Source organism: Sminthopsis crassicaudata, chromosome 3 (genome assembly GCF_048593235.1).
Source record: "Sminthopsis crassicaudata isolate SCR6 chromosome 3, ASM4859323v1, whole genome shotgun sequence".
NCBI classification, from domain to species: Eukaryota; Metazoa; Chordata; class Mammalia; order Dasyuromorphia; family Dasyuridae; genus Sminthopsis; species Sminthopsis crassicaudata.
The window spans coordinates 159,080,926-159,106,439 of NC_133619.1; positions in this window are offsets into that span (position 1 = coordinate 159,080,926).

Below are 25,514 nucleotides of genomic sequence, written 5' to 3' on the forward strand. Positions count from 1 at the left end.
TTCCTGAACTAAAGTCCTACATCACCAACTGCTTACTTGAACAATTCAATATAAACATCAACATTTAATGTTCCATAACTCACTCAATTCAAATTCAACATGTACAAAGCTGAACCTTCTCTGCAAAACCAAACATGTCTCCAAATTTCATTAATCTATTGACAGCAGTCATATTTCTCCATATTCATAAATTCTGTATAATTTTATTATTCAGTCTCCCTTATGTCCCATCCAATCATATGCCATGTCTTTCCAACTAACTTCCACAGAAACTCTCATGCTCATTCTTTTCTTTCTACATAGGTAGTCACAAGTTTATTTCAAGTCCTCATAACTTTCAATCTAGATTATTGTAATGGTTCTTAAGAAGTTCACCTTCTACCATTTCATATTCCATATAACTGGCAAAATAAACTCCACAAGCTTAAAATAATAGACTTAGAGAAAATAAATGCTGAGAAGACAAAGCCAAGATGTGAGAGTAAAGATAGGGTCTCCCCCAAATTTCTCCAAATACTTAAAAATAATGAGTCTAAACAAGTTTTATAGTGTCAAAACTCCAGAGAGATGTAGTGGAACAATTTTTCCAGCTGAAGACAAATGAGTTCAGCAGAAAAGGTCTGTTGCACCAGGGTGGTAGTAAAGCACAGTTGTAGCATAGCTAGCAATAGCATAGCCTGGACCTTGGCAAACCAGGAGTGGGATTTGGGAGCCATTGAATACACAGTGGCAATAGCGAATTCCAGAGTCCATAGGTAAGGGGGCCCAAACAGCTGGTCAGAAGAGATTACAGGAAAGGCTTTTTAAGCACTGTAGGAAGACTCTGTTGTTTGGCCTATATTCAAATCCAAGTTGCAGTAGTGGCTCATAGTACAGTACACAGTACAGTACATAGAAGGATTTTTGGAAACAGCTGCACAAAACCCCAGAAACTATTAGGCATATATCCCAAAGAGATTATTAAAAAGAACCTTTATATATATATATATATATATATATATATACACACACACACACACATACAAAATACTTATAGCAACTCTTCTCAGGGCAAAGAATTGGAAATCGAGAGAATGTCCATTAACTGGGGAATGGCTGGATAAATTGGTTATGTGATTATGATGGTATTATAGTTCCATGGGAAATGATGAGCAGGATGCTCTCAGGAAAAACGTGGAAAATTCTCCATGAGCTCACAAGAAATGAAATTTATGTGCACAAAGTAATGGCAATATTGTGAGCTGATCAGGTGTTAATAACTTTGTGATTCTTAGCAGTGCAATGATACAAGATTACTCTGAAGGATTTATAATTAAAAAAATGCTATCAATATTCAGAGAAAGAACTGATTAACACATACTTAAAAAAAAAAAAAACAACTCTATTTTTTTAAGGGAGAATACATGATTAGAACATACTTTTCCTGGAAGAAATGGTTGGATTATGAACACAGGCTACTGATATACTGTGAAGGTCAGATTATGCATTTTTTTTGGCTTGATTTATTTATTTGTTTGTTTTTTGCCTGTTACAGCAAAGAAGTGTGTGTGTGTGTGTGTGTGTGTGTGTGTGTGTGTGTGTGTGTGTCTGGTTGCTTATATTGGTAAAAGACTATTTTGAAACTAAAAAGGAAATTGACAGTACCATTCTATACACTATTTTAGGATTTGGGGGCTTTTCAGAAGCATAGAATGAAAGAGACAAATGCATGGTTATGCACACAATAAAAAGGATTAGCACTGATTATGGTTATGTCATTGTGCTATAGAAAATATGATTTTTTTTGTATACAAAATGTTGCCAAGTTCATTTACAATCTAAAGTATTAGTTTTCAATTTTTTTTCTTCTTGATCCCATTTAGCATTTTCTAAGTAGAGATATGAAATATTTTAATATTTTCTTCTCCAGCTAATATTACAGATTAGGAAACAGAGGCAAACAAAATTAAGTTACTTGCCAAAGGATCACAGAGCTTGTAAGCAACTGAGGCCAAAGTCTGTTTGAGTCCAAGTCTATTCACCAGCTGCTCAAAATTGCTACAGCAACCAAACCATATCAACAGATATGGATACATTATCTTGTCATAATTACTCAGTATTTTTTTTTCCTGAAAGTGTCAAGTCGTACTTTATAACTTTATTGCCATTGCTCTTGGTTATCCTACAGATTGATTTTCTTCCTTACCATGACAGCAATTCCATTCTAATTTGGGGAATATTATACTTATTCTGTGGTTGGAGTGGGGGAAGATAGGTGGTAGAAGCATACACACAAAACAACTAACAGTTAAATAAATGCTGCCTTTTGATAGGAAAAAAATGAAATCCACATGGTTAATGCTTAAAGTCTTTCCTTCAAAAGACTGTATCATTCAGCAAATAAATAACAGATGCATCTCTTTTAGAAATCTTTATTTGGTATCACAAATCCTTAAAGTGCTTGGACTTTCCAGATAAAATTTCATACCCATTACCTTAGCAGAGGTTATTTTTTCAGTTATCTCAGGTAATAGCTTATAATTAGAATCATTGGCATAAAAATGAAAAATTTTCTTGCAACTTATTTGTTTCTCAGAAGTGTTATATTTGTGATGAGGTCCCAAAATCATTCAATTTCATAATTAGCATTCTGAAGTTCAATGGTATTATACTGTACTAGAAAGAATCCTGTGACTTTCATTAAGACCTAAGTTCAAATCCTGCCTCAAACCAACACTAGTATTGTAACACAGTACATAAATCTCGTAAGCTTTACATGCCTCAGGAGACTCTGTGCTCAAGACGCTTCTCTGCAAAGAATATTAGCTCTAAAGTTATGGAATCTGGTCTTGACATTTGTTCATGGACTATGTGATTTGGGACAATTCAGTTAAGCACTTTGAGCCTTATTTTCCATACTTATAAAAGTAGAATTGGACTAGATCACTTCTCAGGTCTAAACTATGGTTCTAAAACTATGATTCTATAAAATGTCATAAGTCATGATCATTACTGGTAGAAGTAATTTCTATCCAGAGGAGTAGACTCTCCACAATTTACTTAAATACTATTTCATTAAATACTAATACATATCTCTATTAATGTTTTTCTAAAAAAATACATCCTAGGCTACAGTTTGTTGTTCCATAAAGATTATTCTGTGATAGAAGTCAGGGAAGGGAGGTGGTAGAAACACACAAACAAAACAACTAACAGTTAAATAAAAGCCTGTCTTTAGATGAGAAAAATCTTCTTTCAACACAGACTCAAACACTCTATTATGGAGCTTTGGCTTTTGGACCACAGTCACTTAGTTCAACAAACATCCCCTGCATAGTATCCTTGATAAGTGATCTCCTTGTGCCAGCTTGATGACTGAAAATTGGAGAATAGAGAAAAGACTGTCCCTATCCTCCAACACTAGCAGTAGAAGGGAGAGACCATGCTAGATCTTCCAGTAAAGTTAGTGACATTAGTGTTGAAGCTAGTATATTTTGAACAACCCTGCAGAAGCGTTAGCCCCCCACATCAAGGTAATATGAAGGAAACTCAGAAACTCCAGTGGGAAATAAGACCAATAATACTGAGCCACATGCAACTTGTTAACTCAACTTTTGGATAACAGAAGATAACTTTCCCAATCTGGTAACAAAGGACAGTTACCTCCTGGGAGGATCATAGGAAAATGGGAGCTCTAGAGGCAGCTTTTCCTGGTGCCAGTTTGTATGTATGCATAACGGATTATGAATTACAATCAGAAACACTAGGAACACATGGACAACAGGAACACTAGAACATGAAAAACACATGGAGCATGTTAGGGACTGCTTGTATAAAGGTTATGGTGATACAACCATAGAATAGAAAAAAAAATTCATTGATGCCATGGTATGATGAAGTCCCAAGGCCTTAGAAGAATTCTCCTATTGAATAATGCCATTTAAATCCTGATTATTGCTGTTTCTCTGTGCTACATGATAAAATACTGGCATTTGCAATAGTCTTTTATTCTCAAAATGCTGGAAATGACTCCTTTCTTTTTCTTTGCTCAGCACTTTCATTGTCAACTGAAACAAAGGCAGCCAGTAGAACCTATTGTCTTTTGTTTCTTTCCATTCATTATGATCAAACTTCCCCCTACCTCTAGGGAAGACTATTGATAAAGTGACTCCTTACTTACAGCTCTATAACAATGAAAAGTGTTGCCACATCCTTTAGCACAGTAGTAGCTGTCTAAAAGAAATCAGTGATGTCCCTTGCTGATACCTGAAAAATGAAGTAAATTTCACACTGCAGAGTAGTAAGAAATTTCCAATATACTATATAGATATATAAGGATATGTATGTGTATACAAACACATATTTACATATATAAAATTGTATGTGTAAACAACTAAATATATATATATATACAATTATATATAACACAAATATATATATGTATTTATATATTTATACATATACATATATATTAATAATTTAGGAATTCTGAAAATATATGTGTGTTCATGTGTGTACATTCATTTTCATATACATTCACATATTTCCATATATGCATAGTATGCACATATATTCACATACATATTCCTTGGATTAAACAAATTCTGACATAATATGTATTATTTAATTGTTAGATATTATTATCCTATATAATAATATCAAATAGATATATACAAATAGAACTTGAAGTTAGTAGAAACTTAATATATGAGATTTTTTTTAACCATGAGTAAGCCAACTCACTTCTGTAAACCTCAATGTGCTCAGAGTAAAATGGGGATAAAAATGACTTATCTCAAAGGATTTTAGATTAGGTTTTATAATTCTCAAAAGATTCCTAAAATTCTCAAAGAACTCTTCAAGTTGTTCTCAAAAGTCTTATAACACTTTTAAACTTTCACAATTTTCTAAGTATAAATGCTAAGAGCTTTAAAATTGTGTTTATAGAAATTTACTTTATAATTACATAGTTTTATAAATTGGGATAATTATTTTGTTATCATTTTATCAGTTTCAGTTTCTCTTAAGGCTCAAATAGCAAAAGCAATCATTTTACTCACTGACCACCAACTGATGAAAGTTTTACAACATTCAAAAAATGAGTAGAATAATCATTTATAACAGAACATGGGAGTTATGTTGAAATTTCATAAACAATATTAATATTTAAAAGTTTTAAATAATTAACCTTTCATTTGTACGTGTATGTGTATGCATAAGTTTGTACCTATATACTTTTGAGGCTATTAAAACTTTGGAGACAAATAATATAAAATATAAAAATCTACTATTGCTCAGTACAATGGTTGATGTTAGGCACATTTTTACCTCTGTGTGTGTGTGTATATGTGTGTGTATATATATATATATATATATATATATATATATATATATATATATATATATATATATATATATATCCAATCATTGTGAGGGTGGTGAGAGGCTAATTAATTTTAATTTTATTAACACAAGGTATAGATATTGGGCTGAAGTCATTTGCCCATTTATCAAAGATTAACTTTATATATATATATATATATATATATATATATAGTTACAGTTATATATAAGTCATATATAAGTTATATATAGTTATATAAGTATATATATTATATATAGTTTATAGTTAGTTATATTATATATAACTTATAAAGTTATATATGTATATATATATACTTATAGTTATATATAAATAAAGTTAATCTTTGATAAATGGGCAAATGACTTCAACCCAATATCTATACCTTGTGTTAATAAAATTAAAGTTAATTAGCATCTCACCACCCTCACAAAGATTGGGTATATGAAATCCTTTAAATAAGTCACATTGATTTTACTGTTCCTCTTCTATAAAATTAGGGACTTTTACATCTTTTCTAAAGTACCTTCCAGTTTAAGTTCTGTGATTCAATGGTTCCTCTCATCTGGACAGGATTCATGAAGCTCTAAAACTTCCAATCATAACTAATGAACTATATGTTACCTATTTAAAAGATAATTATAATAAACATGCCTGTATCAATATAAAATCACAAAGCAGTCCCCTTGAAATCTCAAAAGATACAAGATGAGTACTTTTGAGAAAACTAAGGTACAATGAATTTAATGAATTTTCTTAAACACATGTATAGAACTCTATGTATAAAATGTATAGAACTCTAATCACATTTGGCTTGGTTTCTCCAAAAACTCAAGCAAAATTATTCCATTTTTATTAACTTTTCCTATCAAGTCAAATTATCTGGATGCTCCTCCGATCTCTATTTTCTTATTTTGACTTCTACAGTATTCCTCTGGGGGAGCTGGACTGGTTTATTTAAATTACCTTGCAGGCTGCTTAAACAAAGATTAAGGATTCTTAAGCTGAGATCCAAGCATGAAATGTTGTACTTAGCATATAATACATATTCACATGCATATATGCAGGTATACATGACTTCAATTATCATATAAATGCATATGTACCATATTCCATATATTTCTATAAAACATAAAATACCATATTTCTATAAAACTGCATGTGATATAATGTTTATCTTGCAATCCTCTGCAACTTTTAGTTAAAGAATTATTTAAAACATTGATACATCAACCTAATGGGTATCAATTCCACTGAGTTAACACTTTGTTGTAAGTATCCTTGTTTCAAGTATACTTCTCCAAAGTTCTGGCCCTCTACATTCTTCTTCTTCTTCTTCTTCTTCTTCTTCTTCTTCTTCTTCTTCTTCTTCTTCTTCTTCTTCTTCTTCTTCTTCTTCTTCTTCTTCTTCTTCTTCTTCTTCTTCTTCTTCTTCTTCTTCTTCTTCTTCTTCTTCTTCTTCTTCTTCTTCTTCTTCTTCTTCTTCTTCTTCTTCTTCTTCTTCTTCTTCTTCTTCCTCCTCTTCTTCTTCCTCCTCTTCTTCTTCTTCTTCTTCTTCTTCTTCTTCTTCTTCTTCTTCTTCTTCTTCTTCTTCTTCTTCTTCTTCTTCTTCTTCTTCTTCTTCTTCTTCTTCTTCTTCTTCTTCTTCTTCTTCTTCTTCTTCTTCTTCTCTCTCTGTCTCTCTCTTTGTCTTTTTCTCTTTGTCAGTCTCTCTGTTATAGTAAATAAGGGAGGGCACTTATATGAAGGCCTAAATATGTTTTTATATAAATCTGTGAAGGTAGGATACACATCAATGAAATCCCAATCCTTGATATATTAAAGTTTCAAAAGAATTTGTAGAAAATTGATGCAAATGGATAAAATTTAATTTCTTTGAAGAATTATTTTTATTGTTTCATTGTATTCCTGGCATTTAACATTGTGTCTGGTGCATTTAAAAAGATTGATAATTGATTCATAGTTCTGTGAATTTAAATAACATGTGCTTTTCTTAAAACAGATTTACTTTGCTGCTTCAGATGTGATATGATTGAAGCCTTGTTCTCTAAAAGATCTTTTCCTTTCCATAATATATAAGCTCTAGTTGGTGGTATCATACTATAAAGGTTTCAGGTATTACTGTGCCTATTTGTCAAGAATTAGCCCAACTATTTAGAAAGGACCTTGTAACTATCAGGTAACTGACAAATTATTACCAGTGAAAATTCATAAAACAAAGCAGAATGATAATATCCTTACTCCTCCAGAGCACCTTTCTATATCTACAGTGAAAGTTCAAGAATCATAAAAATCACACGATCTTCACAGCTTTTGTAAATATTAACTCATCACTTGAGATTAAAGACAAACTATTAAAGGAACAGAATCACCTAAATTTTGTCATTGAATATAAATATACATTTATATTACTTAAATTGGAACATGCTGTTAAATCATTCAGAAAATTTCTTTACTCTTCCTCTGCAGCTAATTTAGTAAGTGTATACACACTATATATATATAAAATCTCTATGGTGGTCTTTTTGTGAATCCTAAAATAAATTATAATCAGTCATTGGTCAGATGATAAAATGGGCTATATCAATTTTTAATTTTTTTCCTTCTGTGAACTATTTTTCAATTTAGCTGCAACTTTCTCTGTCTCATGACTTTTATACAACTCTACTTTGAGAATACCATCCTGTGAGTTACAATATAGTCTTCCTGTTAGTTTTCTGGAGGTCTCTGGACCAGCCTTCCTTTCAGTAGAATAATCATCCCCAGAATAGCCAAGTGTTAAAATCCAGAGTCCAAATTCTTTATTGCCTTCTTGTCTGGAGCCCCAGCTAACTTTCTTGAAGGCCTTTGGGAGTCTTGGTTTCAGTGGAGAAGCAAAGGAGGAGAGCCTGCCACCAAAGTGGTATAAGATGGAGTGAATGAATCTGGCTGAGTTTGTCCCAGCTTATATAGAACATATGCTCTATTCTAATTAAATTATCATAGGTGTGAATCTTGTGGAACTATATTAAGTACTAAGTACATGTACTGAACTAGAGAACTACTAATCATCATGGTAAACTAGATAACCATTGTCTTATCCATTTCCACTGACTTAACACCTTGTAAGAATCCTGCTTTCAGAGTTCTAGCCTATTACATTAACATTTATAGATTGTCAAAATTATATATTTTTTTCTCATTCATGAATCATTATTCTAGAAGCAGAGAGGACTGAAAGTCCTCTTTAAATTGTATTTGGTGTGTGTGTATGCATGTATTTTGAGTGTGCACATGGATGCATGTACATATGCACATAATCTAAAATAACTGACAGCTATATTTATATATTTGTAGCTGACAACTCATTTAGAAATAAATGACATATCAGTAATAACTTACTTATTTTGTGATTCAGATTTCTGGGTGATTCTATTCAATGCTTATCATATCTAGTACTTTCCAACATTTTTCTTGACAAAAATGGATTCTGTCTGGAATGAGGATGGTGTAATGTGTTGAATTGACTAGGCTAATAATAGAAAGTGTATCAATTAAAATGTTTTAAAATGCCTAATACATATGTAAATATCAAATCATCTAATATATAATGTATATTAAATGATTTTAATTAATTTGTAATTTAGATGCATATGATAGATCATAAATATATACAGACAATAGGCAAGCAGGCAGACAGACAGACATATTGGCAAATGAACATATAGACAGAGGAATGGGTGAAGAATGGATGGGTAGGTTGTAGATTGGAGGCATTTGTGATATCTATAAAACATTGACTGCTTTCATTTCTTATTTTTAAGTGTAATTTTTACACACACACATAAAACAGATGATTATTGGGAGCATGCTTATCACAATGAATGGACAATATTAAATACTACTATTTTTATTGTTTGCTAACTATAAAGGAAATTGATCTCAGTACAGAAAACATAACATTGAGGTTTCTTCTCCAACAAGGTGTAACAAGTTGCATATGACAAATCATTTAAGAATTCTTAAAAGAAGATACAAATATATTAACAAATAAGTATATTAAAGTGAAGCATAATACAAGGTACATATATGTCCTTCAAAGATATTTGTCATTTTAAGATCAAAGTGAAAATTTACTGTATAAAAATGCTGAGATTGTCCATATAAACTATAATATCATTATATTGTATAATGATATAATGTATAATATCATTATATTGAAGATATCAATCCCAGAAATGTTGCAGAGTTTTATACTTGAAAAACTTAATCATTCAAGTGAATTTAGTGTAAATAGACACATAGGAGAAGCAAAATAGATAAATGTTATCTAAGCACCCAGAATTAGATTGAAGAATCAATAGAGATCATCTATATGCTATATCCTAATACTGTTTGATAGCAGAGAGGTATTGTCATATAGTGAATTTAAAAAAACCAAAATAACAAAACCAAAAAAAACACAAAAAACTGGTCCATCTCTGCCACACACTGGCAGAGTTCCATGGGAACTCATACAAGCTCTCATTACCCCAAACAAATTACTAAGATTGGAATTTGCAAAGAATGAGCCAATTGATATTAAAAGACAAAAATTCTTCACCAGGAGTTCCCTACACTAATAGAATCCCAGTTCAAAAGAACTTATTCTTGAAATATTATTTGATTGTAAACCAAGATATGTCAATTTCCAAAGAATTGAAGTTATAAATCTTCCAAAAGGTAATGGAGAGGTGATTTCTAGAAATGAATAGAATGCAGTATATTACCAATAAAAAACATACAGGAGAAATCATGTAAAAGAAGAAATTTATACAAGGGCAATATTTGGTAGCAGTCAGGTATCAAGAAAAAGAAACAGATTTTATGTTCTATGAGCACCTTTGCATTATCTAATAGTAAAGTGGAAGAAGCTCCAAAACATTTTTGAGGTATACTTTTGGAGGTATATACTTTATCTATCCATGCAAAATGTAGAGTGAGGTACTTGTGGAGAACTTACAGGTTAAGTATGGATGACATATTTATCACCAGTGGAGGGAGAAGTTATATCATAAGTCCAGAAATGTATTGATTTAAAAATGTGTATGTTTCCTATTACAATTGGTTTTCTCAATAGTCTTTTTAAGAGAAAATATTGTCAATTGATTATACTACAATAGGAAACCATTTTAGGTGGCACTGACTTATTCTAAATCAGTTTCAGTTGAATTCACGATCCAAGTCTGTGCAGATGTCTCAAATTCAGGTTGGCAATAATCATGCATTATTCTGTAACTATGGAAATTATAGTTTTAGTTTCTAGAATGTACATTCTTGAGAGATTAAGATAGTTCTTACAAGCAGCTGCTTTGGATTATTAATATAATTCTTTAAGGTTTAGAAAGCCATCTTGTAAAACTAACAATGAAAAGCCACATGATTCACATAATCTTGGTCTTATAACTAGTTACTGTAACTAATATATTCTTTTGCCATTTAAGAGATGCTACAAATCACTGATACCAGGACACTCTTGTTAACTTTCCATAATAGAGTATGGCATCTGCCAACACTTTATTTCTCATATTTTTACAAAGATAAGTTATCCTAGCTTCAGACTTCCCCCATAAGTTATGTTGTATAGTAGAGATAGCACTGAATTATATGTCAGGAACCCTGGGTTCAAGTCATTATTCATCCTAGTACCCTGTGAAACCTTTGTCAATGGCTATTGGTGATGACAATAAACTAGTTGAAATATAACAAAAATTTTCAGAGAAGCTAGTTGGTGAAGTGGCTAGAGCATCAGCCCTGAAGTCAGGAGGAGTTGAGTTCAAATTTGGCTTCATGTCCTATCTGTGTGACTTTGGGCAAGTCACTTAACCCCAATAATTTTTAAAACTTGCATGTGAGGTTTACATGTGTCTGCTTTTTCACAATACCTTTCTCTAAATATCATTTCTTCTTTATTAGATTTTATAGAGAATAAAATTAATTTATGTGGGCAATGTTTTCTATCACCTCACCTCCACTATTACCATTTCCACCACAAATGTCATCATCTTGATCATCCTAATTGTTATTATTGTTTTTTCCATAGCAATTAAAATGGACAGTTTTTTGAGAAATATTGCTAATATCTACAAATACTCAAAAGATTCTATAATCTCATAAATTAGAGATTCTTTTCCATTTTTTAGATTGCAACGATGCATGTCTGCTTCTACTATGAGATTTATGTACATTTTTTTTCTTAAAATTTCCACAAAGAAGGTCCACTGAACATCTCAAAGCCTTCTATTCTTTCTGCTGATATGGGACACTATGATTAAACACAATATAACAGTTCTTTTTTATTCTATGACTACCCCATCTATTCTCCCTATAATACTGTGATAAAGTCACATAGGGATGGACACCCTTTTTTCTGACAATGAACATTTGGATATTTTTAACATCACTCATCAGCTATATAAAATTTTCAACTTGGGAGGCTATGGTACCTAGCTTTCAGCACATCATCAACTGCAGTTGCCTTAGCAAAGGATTTCCCCAGCCTTACATAGCCCATGGGCTAGACATTCCTTACCCCTGTTCTAGGAGAATTCCTTTAGGAGAATTCCCTCTTCTACATATGATGTACTTAAAGAATTTTATTTTCCTGAAATGTGACAAAACTATTCATGAGACTTTATTGACTTGGGGGTCAAGACTTGTCTCTTTTGCTCTAAAGCTTTTTTGTATCCTCTGAACACATTTTCTTCTCTCTTTCTTTTATCATTTAGGGAAATAAAAAGGCCATATGCATGGAGTTTTTCCAGAATTGGAGGATTTCTCCTAACTTCATAAATAATTATATTCTTTTCAAGTGTGTATATACATTTTCATATGCAGATTGCAGAGGGAATTCCCAACTACATATAAGCAAAAAATATTTTTTCAAGTGTTAAATAACCTACGAATGCCTCTTTGAAGGAAAGGTAAGTGACATAATTAGGCAAAGTTTTAAAATATGCATACAAAAATATCCTTGGACGTTTCCTAACTGTTTAATCTTGGATCAGTCATTTAACTTTCATTTGCCTCAGTTTTCTCAGCTGTTAAAAGGAAGATAATGGCATCTAACTTTCAGGGTTTTGTGATGATTAAATGAGGAAACATTTGACACATAAAATAATTCTCATTATGCCAATTCTGAACTAATAGGATATAATTAATTTAGGTCTATTACTACCAAGTGCATATATTCTTTCCTTTTGCTATTCTTGATGCCTGTATATTACAGGCTGATTATACCCATTATTTCCCTCCATATGTTCTCGTGTATGATACCTCTTTAGTTCTTTGAAAGCAGTAATATTCCATTCGTCACTGCCATATAGGAATATAGATAAAATGTTATTAATGAAAAATAAGCTGACAGGAAAAATGGGCTGCCAGGTGGACTAGGGGTGGAATCAAAAGAATGGAAGGAAGCAAGCATTTTTTCTAAGCTCTCCCAAGAGAATCCCTCTAAAAAAATTAAAAGATACAAAAAAGTCAGTCATTTTTCTAGCCCAAAGCAGATTAATCAATTAATTAATCAATTAATCAGAGAGGTCTGCAAACACTGAGGTGAGGTAGAGCCTAGTTAGGAACAGGGAACAGATGCGATTGTGACCTGTAATGGAGTTGGGACAAAAAGCACTCTAGAACACAGAAACAGTAAGCTCAGGTCAGAACACAGGTTAAGAATATCATACCAGCATTGGAGCAGAGAAGCAGTGGTATTTGGAAGCTCTATTGCCTGTGACCAAGTTTTAGCTCAGTTTCAGGAAAATAAGGGTAGTCAGTTGCAATCATATTGTCTCATTATTGTCATTCTTTTGAATGAAATTTTCTCTTGTGTCAATGATTTTGTGTTTTACCCACTCATTCTTTAGGATTAAATATTTAGTTTCCAATTAATTTTTGTTCTATTTTCTCTGGTTCTTTATTACATGTAATTTTTATTACATCATGATCTGAAAAAAGATGCATATGATTTTGACATTTTAATGCCCTAATTCATAGTCAGTTTTTGTGTAGGTTCCATGTACCATTGAGAAAAAAATAATACATTTCTTTATGTCTCCATTCAATTTTCTCCAAAGATCTATCATACCTAAGTTTTCTAAAATTCTAACTACCTCCTTAACTTCTTTCTTATTTATTTTGTGGTTTTATTTGTCTAGTTCTGATAGAATAAGGTTGAAATTCCCACCAGTATTTTTTGCTGTCTATTCTTCTTGCAGCTATCTTTACTTCTCTTCTAGGAATTTGGATGCTGTACCATTTAATGCATATATGTTTAGTATTGATATTACTTTATTATCTATGGTACCCTTTAGCAAGATGTAGTTTCTTTATTTCTTTTCATTAGATTTATTTTTGCTTTTGCTTGATCTTAGATCAGGATCTCTATCCTTTTATTTTAATTTCAGTTGAAGCATAATGGATTCTGCTCCAGCCTTTTATTATATTCCAGGCTCTTTTGATTTTTTTTTTTAAGTGGAACCTGTTAGGTCTTGGGTAATCCTAGCTGTGACTCTTAAACCTTTGAATTGTTTCTTTCTGAATGCTTGAATTATTTTTTCCTTGATCTGATAATTCTGAAATTTAACTAAGATAGCCCTTGGAGTTTTCATTTTGTGGTCTGTTTCAGGAGGTAATCAGTGAATTCCTTGAACAGCTTTTTTACCTTCTGATTTAGAATATCAGGATAGTTTTCCTTAATAATTTCTTGAAAGATGCTGTCTAGGCTTGTTTTTTATCATGGTTTTCACGTAGTCCAGTAAGTGTTAGTTTTTCTCTCCTGGATCTATTTTCTAGGTCAGTTGTTTTTCCATTGAGGTATTTTAAATTTTCTTCTATTTTTTTTTAAATTTCATTTAACTTATTTTTGATGCCTCATCGAGTCATTCACTATCATTTGTTCAATTCTAATTTTTAGTGAATTATTTTTTTTCAGTTTTTAAAATTTTCTTTTTTACTTGGCCAATTGAACTTTTAAATGATTTTTTATTGAATTTTTTTTTCATTTCACAAATAATTTTTCAAGGAGTTTTCTTCTTTTTATATTGATCTAGATTTAATCTATTTTTGAAGTAGTTTTCTTCAGTTAATTTCTGTTTCCTTTTGCAAACTCTCCTGAAAATTTCTCCTTACCCCATTTTTTCTTTCTTTTAAGATTCTTTTTGAATTCTTCCAAGAGAGCTTTGTGAGATAGAGACTAACTCATAATAACATTTTTAGTGTTCATCTGTAGACATTTTTTCTTCAGTGTGCTCAGAGTTTGAGGTCTGTTCTTCCCTGAATCCAGAAAAGCTATCTATTTTCAGAGCTCATTTTGCTTTTTTGTTCATTTTTAAAGGTTGGGGTTCTGCTTTTAGGACAAAGGGGATATCGTGCCAAGCTTCTTCTGTAGGTGCCTGCAGCTTCATGCTGCTGGGGCCTATGCTGTTGCCTTCTTTCTTGTGCTGGATGGGTGTGTCCAAGCTTCACAGTGTTCTTAGGTTCAGGTGCTTACTATTTGCCTTTATAAATAAAAGCAGCTCTGAGATACTCCCTCACATCTCCCAGATTGGTTTATGTGATAAAAAAGGAAAACAACAAATGCTAGATAGGGATGGGGAATAATTGTGACACTGCATTGTGAGGCCTATTGTAAATTGATACAATTTTTCTGGAGAACAATTTAAAACTATGCTCAAAGAGCTGTAATAGTGTATGTTCCCTTTTACCAAACAATACATTATTGGGTTTGTATCCCAAAGAGTCAAAGAAAAAAATATAATGAATGATTTGTATAAAAATGTTTATAGCAGTTCTTTTCATGGTGCAAAATACTGGAAATCAAGGGGATAGCTGTTAATTAGAAAATGATTGAAAGCATATATTATTGTGATGGAATACTATTAAGTTATAAGAAATAATGAGCAAGATAATTTTTAAAAATTGGAAAGTATACAAATGAGGTAAAGTGAAGTAAGTAAAATCAAGAGAACATTGTACATAGTAACAGTAATATTATCAGAATGATTAACTGAACAAAAGGTGACTACTCTGATCAAGACAATTATCCAGATAATTCCAAAGGACCAATGATGAAAAATGCTATCCACCTTTAGAAGAACTGAACTTTTAATGCTGACTGAAGCATACATTTTAAACTTTCTTTATTTTTATTTTACTTTGTGTTTTTTTTTGTGACATAGTTAATATGTACAATATAAAAGCTATAATAACCAAACAAATTTCTTGTCTTCTCAAAGAGGTATAGGGATTAGAAAGAAAATTATGATTTGGAATTCAAAATTAAAATAAAGTTCATTTAATTGGGGAATATTTAATAAAATATTTTTTTTAAATTTTAAATTTGAGACAATCTGAAAAAATGAGCAAAACACAAAAAACAAATAATAATAATTTAATGATAAAAATTAATATAATGGAAGGGAAGACAAAGATATAAATTAGGAAAAATACAACAGTATTTAAACCTCAAAGAAAAATGCTAATTTGACCTAAGTTCAACAACAGTTTTGGAAGAGTTGAATATAAAGATGAGTTCTAGAAGAAAAATTGGGAAAATATATGAGAAAAATTCAATAAAAATATGAAAAGAGTATTAACAACTTGATGAGTGAGAAAAACAATGAAGAAAACAATACCTTAAAATGGAATTAGCATACTGATGAGGCAAAAGAAAAATTATTGAAGAAAAGAACTCCATAAAAAGCACGATTGAACAAATAAAAGAAAAGATGTAAACGCTCTTAGGACAAAAAGATAATATTGTAAGCATCCATAAAGAAAAAAAAAATAGCAAAAATCTAATGCCACAATCAGAGCTCATTAGAAAATTTAAAATTTAAACAAAAGGCACAAAAAAAGCATAAAAAGGCAAATATCACATGAAATATAATGAAGTTAATCTATTTACATTCCTATATGGGAAATTTATTCATCTAACTTTTAAGAATTTCATCATTATAGGTGTAGTTAGAAACAGTTTACATAGACAGAGGGTATTAAAGGGGAGTCAGTCATTGTGAGATTATCTAAAAATGAAGGATTGAAAAAGGGCAAGTTGTTAACATCTTCATGCTTCAGTTTCTTTATTGATATAATTAGGGTGTTGAATTTAATGGCATCTAAAAGGTATATTCCAAGGTCAAATTTATAATTATATATGACACTCTAGTGTCAAAATATATTTGTGGAATGCATAAATTTCCAAACTCAATTTTGTTAACATTTCAGTGTCTCTTTAATTCTTTTGTGGAATACTTTATAACATTTTTCTTATATTAAGAAAAAAAATAATTTAATTATCTTTAACATTTGAAAATAAAATCATGTTATACACATTAAGAGGAGGAACAGCTATTTAATTTAAAGCAAAATAATGTAAAGCATCACTTATATAGTATGGAGTTTTTATACATTTGTATTAGAATCTCTGTTCTAGGAGAAACAGTGCCATCCATCAGAAAAGATCCTGTACTTGAAGAGTGCATGACCCTGGATTAAATTTTGCCTCATGTCTTTTATCTGTGTATCACCAAAGGGTATTTGTTTTGTCCTTTTGTTTCTCAGGCAACTACTTAGGAATTATCTGTTAAACCAACAGAGAGTGACATTTCTATATGCTCACATAGCCTTTAGAAATTCTTGGTGTTAGACATGGTGTCTCATGACCGAAGTAAAAGTAAATTATGTCTTTTATGTCCCTCACAAACTCCTCTTTATAGGGAAAAAGATTCAAAAATCAAGTACACATGCTTAATTAAATGACAGCTATGTACCAGGCAGCATGCTAAATTGTGGGAATAAAAGGGATAAAGAAAAAAACAAAACAAAACGGAGAGCTTACAGTATAATAATGCAGATGACACACAAATAACTGTGCACAGGCAATGTAAGTGAGCAAGTTACTTTACCCCTCTGAGCTTCATTTGATTTACTTATAAATTGGGAATAGCCATAACTACGTGCCTAATTTATGAGCTTGGAATAAGTCTTAAATGAGATAATGAATGTATTTTGCAAATATTAATATTATGTTATAAAAGAAAGCTGCTATTTCTATTGTTACTGTTGCTGCTATTGTCATTGTAGCCAAATGTCTTAACTGTCATAAGAATTTTTACCTCTTCAGTGCACTTGTCTATTTCAATTTTCATTACGCCTATCTGGCTATGTCTTATCTCCCCTGAAAATTTTAAGCTCTTTGAGGTCAAAGTCTATATCTTCTATGTTACCATATGCCACTGAGGGACTGCTCAATAGTTGTTTGTTGGTCTGGACTTAATAGTAAATCCAAACAGAGTAAGAAAGTACGTTGTAAGCTATGGTCCTTTATGCCATCTTTTCTATTCTGGTAAGTGTTTGCTCTCTGACTTAATTTAGGCCTTCTTTTTAATGTTCTTTTTAAAAATAATCTCCAAGATATGTCAGAGTTTTCAAAATAGCAATGTTTAAAAATATTTAAAAAATAAGCTCTGACAATAAATCAAAATTAGGAATCTAGTATTAGTTTTAATTAGATGTGAGACTGTTATTCCCACTCCTCACATATCACTTGCTATTGAGGAGTCACAAAAATTGAGGAAACCCAAGTATAATTAATGGGCAAAAAGATGTATTCATTAAAGAGGTGTTGGGTGATGAAGATGAAGCACATTTATCAATGTTAAGTGAAGATCTATCATGGGGCTATTGACATCATTCCTGATGTGTCACTATTTTAATATATGGGTAAATGCAAATTTCTTTGTTTCTTCTTTTAAGGAATTGTAGTTATAGCATAACAATGGCTGATCTCCTGATATGCTTCCTCAGTAATTTAGTTGCAGCTCCATTTCTATGAATCATAGCCAAGTAATTAATCTTTTTTTTCTTTTCTTTTCTTTCTTTTTTTTTTTTTTTTTTACCTAGGAGACAGAACTGGTGATGTTAATAAAACACAGGAACAATAATACATTTATATAAGAAAAAGGACAGGAAAGACCTGTTTTAGGGTGTTATTAAAAGAGGATGTTTTGGCAGGCTTGTAGAGAGATAGAAGCTTGATATGAGTGTGTGAAAGATCTCATTACTGGTTAATAGTAGTGTATAGCAGACACACATGGGGAGTAGAATTTGACTCAAAAGAAATATATTGGTTTTAAAAAATACTGCAAAAATGAGGTTGAGAGAAGTTCATTTGTTTGTATGCTCCATGCATTGCTGAAATTCATTCTAATTGCCTTTTAAACAAATCAAAATCCATTCTATAGATAGGCTGCATCTATTTTTTTCTTCCTAAGATACACATTATTCTGATTAAATATTTGAAATTAAGATCAAGTGATTTCAGTGTGTGTTCATTTTGATTATGCTGACGGGTTTTGTAAGGGGAACAAAGTTCAGCAACCTCTTGTAAATATTTCAAGAATCATAAGTGGTATACCTGGGTGTCTGAGGTGGTTTAATATGCATATTCTGGAAAGATGCCACAATTTTAGATTTGGAAACTGTTATAGAAAACATAAAGGCATCAAAGCTGTGTTTCATAATTTCTAAAATTCCCATTTTCTTTCATTCAAAACCTTAGCAGTTATGAGATGAAGTGAATGGGAGTGCTGGACTTGAAGACTGAAAACCTGACTTTCAATCTCATCTCATCATATTTAATATATTTCAGAATCAGTTTTCTAATGTTTAAGTGGAGATAATTTCAGCTACTTCACATGGTTATTAGGAGAATCATATATGTAAAGACATTTGCCAAATTTAAAGTATGCTATAATGCTAGCTATTATTATAATTAAAATGAATAGAAACATGACATAGGGTGTAATAAAGTTAATTCTCTATTACTTATTGGAGAGAACTACGACAATTCATGGAAAAGTAGCATGAGATAATGCCTCAAAGATATTAAATAGGAGTAAAATAGGAGTTAAATATCACCTCTGAAATATATTCATTTTTTAACCTTAAATAAATCACAATCTCTCAGTGCTCTAAGACAAGTTTGATTTGTATTAGTTACATGTTTTTTCCTCATTTGAAGTAAATCAAATAAATTATAGATCTAATCCTAGTCACTATCTTTATCAATATGATCTTTACCATATGATCCTCAAAGGAAAATTTCCCATTAAGCATGCAAAACTATGTCACATCTTTTGAAAAAATGATTTATACCAAAAGACTTTGTATGAAGAATTCAGGTTATTTTATTTATCTAAAAAAATATTTTCATTGGAGATTTTGCCTGCCTTTGTGGGGTAAAAACAGCTGGATGACAAGTGAACAAATCAGTCAGTCATCTATATGTTTAGTCTACATAGCACTAAATATTCACAGATTGAGAAGATCCTGCCGAGCTTATGAAAACTCTTGTTTTCCCTTCCAATGTGTGCATTTGGAATGGAAATAGAGATTTCTTGCCTCTTGGGATTTCTTGGTTCCATCCTGTACTCCAGTACAGATACTATTTTTTAGTGTCATAAAAACTATTTAGTGACAAGCTTCTGTAATATATTTTTGTGATACTATATTTCCTTTGAGTGGTTGATTAATCAACAATTCATTTTAATGCAATGGAATTCAACAAATATTTATTAAATATTTACTATGTACACAGGGCCTTGGGTATAATGAGACAGAAAAAAAATAGCTTCTTTCAAGAGCTTCCATGACATATGAGAAAAAATAATGGAATGATTTTTATTTTGTTTCATTTTTATCAGAAATCAATGGTATGACCCCCATCCTTATCATATGGCTTCTTTATGCCTCAGTGTCCTGAATTATAGAAGTTAAAGTTTTTATTAGATGGTCTCTACATCTCTCTTTACTCTTAATTTTTTTATTTTATGTACATATATATTTCTACAATGACATGTGTTTTCATGCACTAGTCACATTATACATAACTTTTATAATTGGAAGTATTATGATATGTTAAAGTGATGAAATAGATCAAATATTGTTTTTGTTTTGCAGGAGATTCATTTATATAAAACTAAGGCTTGGAAGGTAGATAAGGGTTTTTTTTTTTTCTTTTTAAAAAATGAAATCACTTTACATTTTAATAAATCCTCTATGACTATCATAGAATATAATGTATCTCTAGGAGTTTTGAGTCATATGCTAGTTTACATATATACCAACCATTACAAAGTACAGGTGAATATAATAAATGGGGTGCTTTTTTAAATATCTGCTTAATAACATTTCTAATTATTTATTTAATAAAATTCAATTTGTTTTCAAGTATTTACTGATTTTGCATTTTTTTTGCACTAAAAGGGCAAACTAAAAGTTTAAAATTAGTTATGTCTTTGAACATTTTCCACAGCAGATTTTTTTCTACTACACATACATTGATTAAATATCTACAATCCTATCAGAAATCGGTTGAAATATTTTCTTGGTTGTAATAAGAAATGTTAGGGATATAACATAATAGAAAATATGGGGGGCTCCCTTATAAGGGATGTGGTTTCCAAGGGATGATGAAATCTTTATTTAGTCTGATATGGTCTAACACCAATTTTGACTGCAATTCAGCCTATTAATCTGTACAAGGTATATGCTTCATTGATAGAAAAAACAGCCACATAATCTGCAGGTAGATAGAAACCTCATTTTTCTGAGATACCCACAATTTTTTCCCAACTGGCTTGTTCTTTTCCTAGTTAATAGCCCATACACAAAGTTCACCAATTCTCCAAGCTGCAATTCATAGTCATTCTCTGTCAATTAGACCCAGATGGCAAAATTAAAGGCCCTTCACATCATTGCACAACAGTAATTTTAGTTCATCAAAGATCCGTACCCCATGCAGTTTTTTCACAATTAATATTTAAGTTCCTGTTGGGCAAATGCTTCATGAACAATGACATGTACTCTGGGGCTAGAGGATCCATCTTCTTGTCAGAGCTGATGGAGAAAAGAAAAGTAGTGTGAGGACATGATAATTACATAGTGCCTGAAAAGGTGGAAGGTGAGACAGTACAGATGGGAGGGAAGATGAAAGAAGCTTTCACTCTTAAAGAATTTCAGGAACAACAGTGAACTGTAACTGAGCCTCAACTGCAATGGGAGGAGTCCAGAGCTCAGGAAAAGCTGAAGAAAAGAGAGAGACTGAATTTTAGGCATTAAACATATTCCAGAAAATGTAATGCTTAAAGGAATTGAATTCCACCCAACAAAAACCCAGAAATTCATGGTAAATCTCTCTCTCTCTCTCTCTCTCTCTCTCTCTCTCTCTCTCTCTCTCTCTCTCTCTCTTTCTTTCTCTCTCTCTCTCTCTCTCTCTCTCTCTCTCTCTCTCTCTCTCTCTCTCTCTCTTTCTCTCTCCCTCTCTCTCTGTATTTTAGTCCCTCTTCCAAAAAACAATGTCTTCTGATTGAATGATTTCTTGACAATCATTCTGAATTAATCATTCTGTGTGGAGTTGAAGAGAAGAAAATTCTTCATTTGCTGGGTCAGCTAGTCTTTCATAAAGAAATACTATATGGTTTGGTCTCTTGGCCTTGATAACATGACAAATCAGGCTTGGTATTCCATGTTGTCCACAGTGTCACTTGTACACTTTTCTCTGATTAGTTTACTTTGTTATCATACTTCCTTTACTGAAGGAAAGAACTGTTATGTTGTGCCTAGAAAATCAATAACTATTACTCCCCTAAAAGGATGTCACATTATGAATTTCCTTTGCCTAAATTTTGCCATTAATGCCTAAATCTAAGTGATCTCCTGGGTATCTATATTATTCAGTTTTCTCTTAAATTAGGAGAAAGCAAGTCTATCATATGAGAAAAAAATCCCCTGAAATTGAATTTTTTGGACTACATTTTGCAGGACATTATTTTTTCTTCTTTCCATGGAAGCAAATAAAATATTTTTTTTATTGAAAACACAATAAAAATGAATATATTTTAAAGTTATTTGCATTTTTCTGTCTTTCCTTTCCAGAACAATTAGTAGAAATAAGAAAAATCTTCCAACAACTATAGAACATGCTTCCATATCATGTATGAGGTAGTTATTTGAGTAACTAGAGCTAAACATACAACTTTGGGAGAGGGGGAAGATGAGTTTTCCCCTTGTTTTCTGAAAAGAAAACATTTTCCCAATGTAATAAGGTCTGAGAGGAAAAAAGCCTCAAGAAATTTCTATGGCATAAAATTTCTATGGTTGAACTCTACAATTTGGATGGGGACATTTCTTTCACATTAAATTTCTCTTGCATTAGCCTGCAACTAACTCATTTAGAAAAAAAAATATATAGTGAGTTTCTTGTTTAATGTAACATACAGTTCAAAATATCTAGTATACTAGGTCAGCTTCTTTTCTGGAACTTAAAGGCTAAGTTTCTTGTGAAAGCAGAGATGTTATGTGACCTGTCCAAAGTCACTCAGTTAGCATTTGACTTAAGTATCACTTATACCAAAGTTTATCATGCTTCAAGAATACCTCTCACTTTGGCATCAATATAAATTATATTGAAAATTTTAAATGAAATTTTCCTGCCAAGCCTCAATTAATTGTATATAGCTAATGAATTTTTGGAGAAAAGTTTGAAAACTTGAGATTATCTGGAATTTTTGGTTAGAATTTCTCAAGGAACTAAGATGTAAAACACTGGGACGAGTAATTCCATTTTCTGCTTAATTTAGTGCAAAAAAGAAGCAATACTAATCAAAATGGGAAAAGAATAGTAAAGTGGTAAAATTTAATCAAAAGAACAAAAATATTCCTTGAAAAAATTAATATCAATTAGCTACATATATTGTGCAACAGAAATTTATACTTAGCATTCTATAGTTTATGACTTACTTCATAATAAACTTTGGGGCTAGATTAGTATTATGCTAATGTATCTAAAGACAAAGCAAAAATAAAAACTTCATCTGAAAGATCTCAAGATCCAGCAATTTGCTTTTAGTCATACTCTATAAATAGTAGGGCTTGGGCTAAATTCAGGACATATGACCCAAAGTCCAACAATTTTATTGCATGTATTCATATAACTCCTCTCCAATTTCTTTAAAATACCTATTTTATTACTAAATGTGAGCCACTTCTTGAATATTTTAATAAGAAAGGTAAATCAATACAAAAGATCAAAATCATTTAAATGTTCCCCTGACATAATTAAAACTGTCCAAAGGAAGTTGGTCTAAGACTGAAACTATATGCAAGTTTTTGCAGATATTTTATTTAAGTTTCTGAGTCTTCTAGAACATGTCTCTTACTCTATACATAATAGAAACTGGTAAATAAATGTGCTAAAAGTCTCTTAAGTTTGAAATCAGTTCAATCATTAGTTTTTCAGAAATTCAAGACTATAGCTTTTATCAAGCATATCAAACTAGTGGGGAAAATAGTATGGAAATCTTTCTCTCTCCATATCTCTGTATCTTTTCCTGTTGTTCTCATTCTCACTCTCACTCTCGTTCTCTCTCCTCTCTTTTGGTAGCTTATGTATTTTCTGTGGCTACATTCTGACTTTGAATAGTTTGCCTATATATAACATGGATTTTGCAATACACAAAAAATAAAAAAAAAACTAAATATCCAATAAAATCCCATAAATATCCAAATTTCTGTTATCTATGCTATAATTATTTAATATTTCTGAACTTTGGAGGAAACAGGTATTATATGCAGAAGAACTTTATATGAAAATATAGATAAGAAGATCTATCATTCTTTTTTTTTTTTTTTTAATTCATTTTTCCAAATTATCCCCTCCCTCCCTCCACTCCCTCCCTCCAATGGCAGGTAATCCCATACATTTCACATGTGTTACAATATAACCTAGATACAATATATGTGTGTAAATACCATTTTCTTGTTGCACATTAATTATTAGCTTCCAAAGGTATAAGTAACCTGGGTAGATAGACAGTAGTGCTAACAATTTACATTCGCTTCCCAGTGTTCCTTCTCTGGGTGTAGTTATTTCTGTCCATCATTGATCAACTGGAAGTGAGTTGGATCTTCTTTATGTTGAAGATTTCCACTTCCATCAGAATACATCCTCATACAGTATTGTTGTTGAAGTGTATAGTGATCTTCTGGTTCTGCTCATCTCACTCAGCAACAGTTGATTTAAGTCTCTCCAAGCCTCTCTGTATTCCTCCTGCTGGGCATTTCTTACAGAGCAATAATATTCCATCACCTTCATATACCACAATTTACCCAACCATTCTCCAATTGATGGACATCCATTCAACTTCCAGTTTCTAGCTACAACAAAAAGAGCTGCCACAAACAATTTGGCACATACAGGTCCCTTTCCACTCTTTAGTATTTCTTTGGGATATAATCCCAATAACAGCAATGCTGGGTCAAAGGGTATGCACAGTTTGACAACTTTTTGGGCATAGTTCCAAATTGCTCTCCAGAATGGCTGGATTCTTTCACAACTCCACCAACAATGTATCAGTGTCCCAGTTTTCCCACATCCCCTCCAACATTCATCAGTATTTGTTCCTGTCATTTTAGCCAATCTGACAGGTGTGTAGTGGTATCTCAGAGTTGTCTTAATTTGCATTTCTCTGATCAGTAGTGATTTGGAACACTCTTTCATATGAGTGGAAATAGTTTCAATTTCATCATCTGAGAATTGTCTGTTCATATCCCTTGACCATTTATCAATTGGAGAATGGTTTGGTTTCCTATAAATCAGGGTCAGTTCTCTATATATTTTGGAAATGAGACCTTTGTCGGAACCTTTCCTTTTAAAAATATTTTCCCAATTTGTTACTTCCCTTCTAATCTTGTTTGCATTAGTATTGTTTGTACAGAAACTTTTTAGTTTGATGTAATCAAAATCTTTTATTTTGTGATCAATAATGATCTCTAATTCTCCTCTGGTCATAAATTCCTTCCTCCTCCACAGGTCTGAGAGGTAGACTATTCTCTGTTCCTCTAATCTATTTATGAAGATCTATCATTCTTTTATGAGACTCTTCCTTCTCTCATTTCCTGATAGAATTTGATTTGATTACTTTGCATAATGACAAGAGAACCATACAACCTAAATAAAGAATGCAAATAAAAGCTATGAGGAATTTTTCTGAGACTAGAATTATTTGAAAAGGATGTGGAGGTTTTATTTGAAGTAATATTCCATGTTAAAATCAAGACACTTATTGGGTAGGCAATACAAAGAAAAACCTCA